Here is an 11,032-nt window from a genome sequence, read left to right as displayed (position 1 = left end):
TGCATGATTATGTAAACATGCTCTATACTCCAGTATATGAGGGATATGTTGTCACGTAATATTACATTAATGTTTTTCAAAAAATATATGTGGGCTAATATTGAATATGTATATGAAGGTGATATTGTATCTAATGTTACATTTTTTTAATATGTAGGCTAATTAATGAAAATAAAGAAAAATAGTGAATACGTTGGACAAAAAAAACCAAAACAAAACAAAAAGAGTATAATTTTCTAAAGAGAATCAAAGTAAAATATCTTCAATTAAATTATGTTTATTCTTAAAAAAATCTTAAACTATATAATATGTAACTTAGAGTGATGAAATACAATTATTTGTCTGAAAATTCTTCGTGGCTTCATATTGGGAAAATAAATTCACCCAAGTATAAAACTTGCCAACACCTTATTCCTCAAAAACATTAGATTATATTTTATTAATGTAAAAAGTCATATACTATTATTTTCCAAAATGTGAAACTAAATAAACATAATCAACTCTTAGTAAGTGCGAAATGTTGCATGAAATTGGAATACTTACAAGACTAAAATGTTTCCTCCAAAAATTAATAAATTGACATCATAGTTTTCCTTTTTTAGTAAATCGACATTTTTCTATTAATTCAAGATAATGACACATTGTGAGTAGAGAAATTGCCATGAAAACAAGGCCTCACTCCTACCCAGTTTGTTGGCCACTAAGTACATACAAAAAATAACTGATAATATCTAGACAAAACTAGAGGATTTCAAATTGAGAGCCCAACATGCATAAAACTTAGCAAAAACCAAAATATATCTCACTCTCTTCATTTGGGGCTTGAGCAACATTACCTTTGTTTGCAGGGTGATGGAAGACATCATGGATATGTGATTCCATGTGATAATATCTAGACAAAACTAGAGGATTTCAAATTCACAGCCCAACATGCATAAAACTTAGCAAAAACCAAAATATATCTCACTCTCTTCATTTGGGGATTGAGCAACATTACCTTTGTTTGCTAGGCGATGAAAGACATCATGGATATGTGATTCCATGTGGGCCATTCGCCCTTGAAAACCATGCATCTCGTCATGCAACCACTGTTGATTATGATGTAGTGATGCTTGGCGATTCAGAATGCGGCTTTGATTATGCAGAATGTTAGAAAATAAACTGATAATTTCACTACCACCGATTTTGTAGTCTTGAGCGAGCTTGTCCACCGAGGCTTGGACTAAGTAACTTTGGGTTTCAGTGGAATCAAACGAAGTCAACATGTCTAGGACAACCTCTATGAGACAAGTTGAGCTAACTATAAACTAACATTATAATTATCAATATGTTTGTGTGAGGTAAATTTTATCAAAGTAAAAACAATCAATATTTCAATATACAAATTAAGCAAATTAATATGATACTTAAGAATGTTTTTTTTTCAAGTTATATTTTTTCAATTAAAAAACAATTAGTATTTCTGAAATATAAATCACATAAATTGCTATGATAATTAAAAAGCTTTTGTGTGAGGTAAAATATATCCAAGTAAAAATTAATAGATATCTCAGATATATAAATTATGTAAATTATAATAAGTCAAAAGTAAATGTTTAGTGATAGGAATATTTTAAATGGAAAATAATGCTTCAATAAATTGCATAAATAGATATTATAGTTAAAATGTGTTTGTGTGAGGTAAATTTTATCAAAGTAAAAAATAGTAAGTATTTAAGATATATAAAAAATTAAGATCGTTATTAAAAATATGAGTGCATAATTTAATTAAATTCAAACTAATTAAATTTGTAGATGATAACCCATTATAACAAAAGAGGAAAATAATGAAAATAATTTAAATGTAAAACAAAGTTACAATATTTTAGATAATTTAAAACAATCTATATCCATTTTAAATCTGGCTCTATCAAAGGTTGAGAGGAATCAAATCCCTAGACGTGCAAACATTTTATCTAGTTTTATACTCCAAATATTTGCACATTTTATCTAATTTTGTACTCCATATATTTACAATAAAAAAAATTACACCTCAATATATCTAGTTTTATACTCCAAATATTTGCACATTTTATCTAATTTTGTACTCCATATATTTACAATAAAAAAATTACACCTCAATAAATTTGATACCTCTAAATATTTAAGCTAATATATCTCCAAAGAAAAAATAATTACACAATAAAAAAATTAAACAAGTCCCGTGAAAATTGAATGTTGGCAAGTGATCACTGGATCGTTAAAGAGGTGAGCACGTGGGTTGCTGAAATAGCATAGATTTTTTACATTGTAATGTCTCAAAACCATCGTAATTGTCGAGATCCTTGATCTTTTCTTCAATTACGAACTATGTTTTTTATTTTTCAAATCAGTTTTGTTCAGGTTTTGATAAGGATATCTGAAATTAATTTCAGATTATTAATTTCAGGTGTATAATTTGTAAAAATTAGATGTCGGGTTAATATTTCAAAATATTAAATTTATTATAAGTTTTTATTAATGGTAAAATATTGAAAAGTATTTTTGTGAAAATTTATGGCTCATTACACTAATATATATGTACATTTTAATACTTAATAACATGTATGTTTATGTAGTAAGTGTTTTGATGTTTATTATAGATAAATGATTATTGATTTAATTATTTAATTTATATTATTATATTAGTCTAATTATTTATCAATTTTGTTTAGATATCTCATTAATTTTTCAAAACTTTGAATCCATTTATAAATTTATCACAAATGGTAAAATATTGAATAGTAAAAATCCATGGCTTGCCAACATGATGCATGTGCAGATCTCAACAGAGGTAAATGTAACAACTTGTTACATTAATGATTTGAATGCAACAAGTAAAAGTTTTAATGTTTATGTAATAAGTGTTCTAAAATTTATTATGCATAAGATAAACATTTATTAATTTTTCAAAAAGCTGAATCCATTTATACATGTATGGCAAGTGGTAAAATATTGAAAAGTATGTCTCAAAACACTAAGTCTATTTATAAGTTTTTATTAGTGGTACAATACACAAAAATATTTTTGTGAAAACCCATGGCCCGTCACAATGAAGCATGTGCAGATTTCAATACTTAATAACATATATATGTAGTAAGTGTTTTGATGTTTATTATAGATAAATGATTATTGACGTAACTATTTAATTTATATTATTATATTAATCTAATCATTTATGAATTTTATTTGGATATCTCATTAAATTCATTTATAAATTTATCAGAATATTAAAGATTAATAAGAATCCATAAGATTAATAAGAATCCATGGCTTACCAACATGATGCATGTGTAGATCTCAACAGAAGTAAATATAACAACCTGTTATATTAATGATTTGAATGCAGCTAGTACATATTTTAATGTTTATGTAATAAGTGTTTTAAAATTTATTATGCAGGCAGGTGGGTGGTCATTACTACTGATCAGCGAGCCATCATTGGATCGTGAAAGAGGTGCGCATGTGGGTGGTTAAAATATTACAGATACCTTGGGAAACCTTTTCGGTGAGAAATATCTCTATCCAAGGATTTATGAAATCTCTCTCTGGACTGAGGATTTAACACTGACAATGCAATATCTCTATGTGCAAGGCGATACACTTAAAAATTTGGACAGATGGTTCATTTTGATAGGAGATGACCAATTTGCTAGACAACAAGTGTTTTATTGGGGGGAGGACAGAAGACAAAGGCTTGAGGTGGACCCCAAAATTAAAAGGTCGGTAAATATCAATAGATATTAGAACATTTATTTCATAAATGTTATCTTAAATTCTTATTACAAAGAGTCAATTTGGGTGTGAAGATGATTTCATTTTTTTATTTTTTTATTTTTTATGTTATGTTATTTTATGTCTGTGGAGAAGATTACAAATAATTTTACTCATCCTAACATCTAAACTTAATGAATTTTTTAATGTATTTTGTTCAGTTAAGTTTGAGTTTTGTAATTACTTAATAGAAAAACTTAATGAATTTTTAATGTATTTTGTTCAGTTAAGTTTGAGTTTTGTAATTTTAGAAAGTAGTTGTCTATAACGCCATTTTTTGAAAGTTTTTCGGGCGGGTTTTTCCGGTCGAAATCCGGCAGGAATTTATTGGAATAGCAAGTTTGATAGCTAGTTTCTGCACAATGAAAGCATCCCAGGGGGGTTTTTCAGGGTGCTGAATCCAAATATGCAATTAAAAAACCATTTTAACTGCAACAAATCAAGATTTAACCTCAATTTCTTCCGCCGGATTCCGTCACCGGAATCTCCAAAAAGTCGCATTATAGACAACTCCTTTTAGAAATTGTCCAGACCAGTAAATATATTTTTGTATTTAAAAATTAAAAATTAAAAAATACAATTTTAGTTAAAATTATAACATTTGAAAATACATTAATGTTTTATTAAAAAATGGTTTTGAAAAACTGTCCAATTTATGACTAGTTAGAGGTGAATTTTTTTAAAAGATGGTTTTTTAATGTTTATTATTAAGCTTAGTTTAATTTATAAATAAATTGGTTTTTTTTCATTTTGTTAAATATTCAATAGAGATTTTTTAAGAATCATAAGTTTAAGTTGTTTAATTGTTTATGGAAGTTTTTCAAGGTGTTGAATCTATTTACCCATTTGAGAACACATTTTAATTAAGTGATGCAAGGGAGTTTAGTCCCTATCATTAAAGTTAGAAATTATGTTTTGGGAAATATTACATAAGAAATTATCACATACATTTCTCAATGATAATTTATTAGTAGTCAATAGGCAAATGGAATCCTAATTATCACCTACATTCTTAAATGATCATTTATTAATAGTCAATAGTCAAATGGAATCCTATAGTCTTGCTTTGATAGCAACTAATGAATTGAGATGTGAAGTGGATAAATTAATGAATTGAGATGTGAAGTAGATAAATTTATTAAATGATATTTTTTTAATAGTCAGTAGGCAAATTGAATCCTATAGTCTTGCTTTGATAGCAACTAATGAATTGAGATGTGAAGTGGATAAATTAATGAATTGAGATGTGTAGTGGATAAATTTATTGCTTTCTCAGGCACAAGTACTTGCATAATTTTTGGTAGGTAGTAGCCACTAGTACATCTATACATTTATAATTTTACTCCTACATTATTGAGGAAAACCTAAATAATGGGGGAAGTACTTCCTCCTAATTTTGTTTATTAACATCTTATTCCTATCCATTTTTTAAGGATTCTATTGTTGGATGGTTTTCATGCAAAACTTAAGAATAAAAAATCACTACATAACTATCTAAAAATCATGTATGAATATTGCAACCATATCCATAAATTATGCCATAAATATGTGAGAAAGGTATTCACTTGACATTATATTGTGCAAATGCTACAATAATAATATTGAAAAATAAATATTTATTTTTCAAAGCTAAACATTATAAGTTGCAATGGTCAATGCTAAACTAAAAGTGATCAAGAGGAAAATCAAGTGTTAGAGTGGGCAGAGATTAATACCAAGTAATCACAATCTCTCACAAAATGTATCATCAAATTCTATGGAAAAAAAACCACTCCATCTATTAGTTAGACCATGTCTTTATCATTGAAGTAATAATTTCATAATAATTATGAACTAACGCTTTAATTTAAATTATTTTAAATTTAAATTATTATAAATAATTTAAATTAATTATTGCACTTTAATAAAAAAATAAATTAAAATTATTGGTAAATAATTAAAATTAATTATAAATAGTCATTCTCATTCGCTAATACAATTTCAAGTAAGATTGTGATTTTTTTTTTTTTAATCCCTCTTAAAATCTTAAATATAAGTTTTTCAAAATCTTTTGTTAAAATTTCGTTGAAATTAACCAGATAATTATAATAATAAAATATTTCATTTATAAATTACGCGAGGTCATTATTATATATAATTTTAATAATTATAAATATATATAATATAAATTTTATTTAATTTTTAATTAATATTATATAAAATATTATTAATTAATATGATATAAATTTAACTAAATTTTAAATATAAAAACACCGACCAATTTTCCCATGCAATATTTAATATTTTGTTTAACTTTCAATCTCCTACAACTTACCCTTCCACTTTGTTTATCGTGTCCACATTGATTTGCCACTAATATCTCTAGTTGGAATGGTCACTTTCCACGACATCTGGCACTGTAACATAGGCAAAGCACCACACCCTTTTGGTCTTACATGCATAGTTGAACTTTAATTTGGAAGCTTTTGTGGAGAAAGAAAGGCCTGATGTTGGTGGCTGGATAGGAGGAGGAAGCAGGTCGTTGTTCCTTTGGTCATTGTTACTTACCTAGTGGAGTCTTTTTACCTTAGCATTCTCTCGTTATAAGATGTCATTGTTGAGATGCCTAAACTTCATTGTCAAGTATAGGGTTAAGGTTCACTTGACAAGGGGTTAAGGTTTCGAGTTTCAGTTTGACATGTCGTTTTGAGAGACTAAGCAATGTCTTAGCCTCGAAATTAATTCTCTTTTGTTTTTGTGTAAACAATACATTTTAGGCTTTGGGCCAAGAACAGTTTAGGGTTAAAAGCAAATTTCATTTATCTAAATTATTTCATATGGTATAATGTTAAGATTGGATTCAGTTATATATGTATTTTGGAGCTCTTAAAAGTGCCATGCCATTGTACATCTGGTAATTATTGTGGTTAAAATATATTTCTTATTTAGTTTTGACCTGTTTTTTTAATAAATTAATGCATTAATGGTTTAATTTGAATTATATTATGATTTAATTTTAATACCCTAAGACATTAGGGTATATATATATATATAGGAAAGGTTAAGGTTGAAAGTTAAGTGTGGGATTACATTATGTCAAGCAGTATCTAGACTCTAGTCAACTTTAACACAATTTTGGTGCTAACATTTTGTTGTTGTGAAAATAGTTCTTCCAATGGTACATGGACAATCAATATTCATAGATACAAGAAACTGCCCCTAACTGAAACGTCATGCCTCCCTCTGCCTCTAGAAAGAATTCGCTCTACCTCTAGGACATTGATCCAACCTTTGACCACTAAATTGATCCTCTTCTGACAACTTGCACTAGGGTTTATGGCTTTTTGTACTAGCTATAGCGGCTCTCTCTTGCAGATAATTTGGCCTTCCTTCTCCTGTCTCTCTGACACTGGAAAATCACTAGGAATCTCTCTGGAATCCTGGTCCTCCCAAGTCTCTATTGCTTCCTCTCTATGATGCTCTTTCCCCGGCTTAAACTATGCCCTCACTAAAAACTACGAACTGGGGAATTCAATCTACCTTGTTCACAACCTGTAAACTATGTCTTTTTCAAGACCCTTTGACTAACTCTTCTAATATCTCGTTGGAGCATCAACGACCAAGATCTAATCGTGATCAACAACTCAGATCATATTAGACTCTGTCAAGTCGCTTTTCTAGAAGTCTCTAGAGAAAAATCAATTTCTTCAATTAATACCCATTAATTAATCAATTTCCTAAGTTAGACTTATGAAGTTTTTAATTATTGATCAATTAATTTAATTGAGGGGTTTCTAAATGTTCTCTCTTGAAACCTTTTTTGGGTTTTGGAGATCTCATGTTACTTAGCATCTTTAACACCTTAGAGACTAGAATACTTGTCTGATGCTATCATATCCATTAAAAAATAACACTCCCTCTTAGTAAGGAAGGTGTTCTCCACTCTCCACTATCCATTCTGCTCATCTCTCCTGATGAGCAACCTCTCGTAGGACTGTCACACATTGCTATGTCTGGCATATGTTGTACCTCCTTTCTTCACATCTTAATTGATTTGACTCCTTGTCATTAGAAATCACTGTGAAGAAGTCAATCTGCAAAACATCATCCATCATTCCACTACACATACTCTGATTCACCTGCTACCAATTCTAATTGAATCAATCTATGATCTCACACTATTGGTACCCCTGTGTTGTTGCTTCCGCAATTCCTCTACACTGCTTCTACCACTGCAACTGTGTGTACTGACCACCCCAAAACCTGAAGATCAAGCTTCCATAGGGTTGCTCCCTTTGAAGCTAGACTCCCTCTGAGTCTCGATCTCCCACCAAAAATAACTGGGAAATATTTGTCTCCCTTCCTGAATGGAATGTTGGAGAACCTCCTTGCTAGAATTGCACCTGCTAACTACAACTGGTCAATTCACATTGTTCGTGTCACTGCAACTATCTCTGTAAATGTCTCTCAAGTGTTTGACTGTGCCCAACTAGCTCTGCAACTATCTCTCAAGTAACTGACTATGACTAATTTTAGCTATGCAACTATCTCTCTAGTATCTGACTATGCCCTACTAACACTGAACTTGTGTATCTCTTGTATCATGATTATTCCTCCTACTACTCTACTATTGTGGGCTTTTGTAGAGGTAATGATCCATGTGAGGAATGATTGTACCTGATCTATTGATCATGCCACCATGGTTAGATCTAGACCTCCTGCTAATATTCCCACAGACCTTTCCCAATCTAGAAATTAGAAGCATCATTCTCCTCCTCCATCTGGAGGTATTGTTGTTATCAATGAAAATTGCTTCAATCTAAAGGTCAACTTATCCATCTCTATTGAAGTTGTTGTATGTTACCCCTTCTTGTCCTTCTTCCTCTTTGGACACTGGGTGACATAGTGACCAAACTCACCACATCCGAAGCACTTGACCTTTGACATGTCCTTCTTCTTATTTTCTCACTTTTAGTCTTGTCCTTGACTAGGACCCTTCTTCGTCTTTCCCTTATCGACAAGGGCTATGCTATCTTCATCCTTATCCACCTTCAGACCCTTGGTACTATTGCTTATTGTACCTTCTGTGAGCCTGAGGCTTAGATCCTCCTGAGTGAAGTCACTCCATAAGCGTTCCCATCTTGGAAGTGTGTCCCATCCAGAAATAACTTGGACAAATATACACCACTCCTTGGAGAACTCGTTGAGTGTTGTGTGCACCAACTCACTATCTAAGGTTTTCCTCCTACAACTGCAAGTGCATCTCTGATTCCTTGAATCCTGGTGAGGTAGGACGTAACATCCTCACCCTTTCACATTCTAACTAACCTTATCTTCTCCTTAAGAATAATTTTACGATTCTCAGATGGATCTTCATACAACTTCACAGTGGGATCCCACATGTCCTTTGTTGTATTTTTATCTGCAATATGCGGGACTATACAATCCTGAACTCTGTCTATGACCATCCTCTTGGTCTTGGCCATCTCTTTTTTGAAGGTTGTTAGCTGTTGTGGATATTTCGGCTCGACCATCACATTTGTGACAAATTTCTTCAAGCCATTCTCATCCTATAGGAATTGCATTTTGGCTTTCCAAATGCCAAAATTAGAGGCTTTGTTAAGTCCGTCTTCATCTCCAAGTCTTGTTGTGGCCATATCGACGAAACTAAAATAAACTGAAGAAATATAGGTTTGAAATATCCTTCTCCTTCCAATAGCCTACCTTAGCCTTCCTCCTGCATGCACACTCCTTGCTGGAAATGTGTAGATATGCTCCTACACTTGCCTTCGATGTCCTTCCCGGTATTCACAATTCCTGCTATTCCTTCTGGGCCATTACCTCTACCTTTCGGATGTCCTTCTCCAAATATGACACACACACTATAGACCCTGAAATTCACATTGGCTAGACTAGAAAGTCAGTACTACAGCGTTGTGTTTCTAGAAATTATGGCCTCCTTTCCTACAACTGGAAAACTAGAAATCCCCTGAGAAGTACTAGAAATTCTCTCAGTGTGATCTTCTCTTCCTTCCTTGTGCTGATCTACAACTGGAAACCCTTTCTACAAATCTATTTTGTTAGATCTTCTCACTAGAAACCCCCTCCGTAATCCTACTACCCGCTACTACAGATCTTAGGAAAAATCAAACTTTTCCTTCACCCTGAAATGGAAATTGGTTTTTTCTGCCTCTCCACTACTTGCACTGCTTAGATGGCCACCGCAAATATGGAAATAGTGCCTTATATCTACCTCTGAAATGACACGATCTCTCTTCCTTTCACCTCTGTGCCTATGATCTAATCAATTGTGCTCTGATACCATGTGAAAATTCCATGTACTATAGTAACTGGAAATTATTCTCCTAACTTTAACAATTTATTTGTCTTCTATAATGATTATCACGAAAAATAACGAATAATTCACATTATAATTATTCACAAATAAAATACACTACAGAAATAAAATACAGAACTAAGAAATAGATGCACACACAAAATAAAAAAAAACACCATTATTTTTGGACAAATATCCCCGAAAAAAACCCAAAGGGAAAACCAATGTAGTAGATGAGGGTTTTATTAGTATGCAACAAATAAAGAGAATTACAATTGGATGCCCAAGTGGAAATCCTCCAGAAACGCACAGAAAAAATATACTTGAGACACCCTAGTCTCCCTCTGCAACTGATATGGAATCCCGACAATTCGCACTCCTCTTGGAATTCACACTTCCTTCAGAAATGTGCACTACTACCTAGAATAAATTTGCAAAACCATGAAACTGCCTCTGAATAATACATCTTGCCTCCCTTTGCCTCTAGAAAGAATTCACTTGGCCTTCTGGACACTGATGTGGCCTCGAACTACTGAATCGATACTCTTCCGACAACTCACATTGGAGTTTATCGCCATCCACACTAGTTGTAGCAACTCTCTATGTAGATAATTCAACCTCCCTTTGCCTATCTCTCTGAAACTTGAAAATCACTAGGAATCTCTTTGGAATCCTCCTCCTCCCAAATCTTTGTTGCTTCCTCTCTCTCATGCTCTTTCCCCGGCTCGAATCGTGCCCTCATTGAAAACTAAAAAATGGGGAATTCGATCTCCCTAGATCAAAAATTGTAAATTGTGTCTTCTACAAGCCCCTTCGACTTGTTCTTCCAATCTCTCACTGAAGCATCAATGACAAAGATTTATTCGTGATCAATGGATCAAATCATCTTAGATTATGTCCAGTCACTTTTCTATAAGTCTCTAG

This window comes from Pinus tabuliformis, chromosome 4_2 (genome assembly GCF_031772625.1).
Source record: "Pinus tabuliformis cultivar Carrire ecotype Pingquan chromosome 4_2, CPIR1, whole genome shotgun sequence".
Taxonomy (NCBI): domain Eukaryota; kingdom Viridiplantae; phylum Streptophyta; class Pinopsida; order Pinales; family Pinaceae; genus Pinus; species Pinus tabuliformis.
This window is presented reverse-complemented; position numbering follows the sequence as displayed.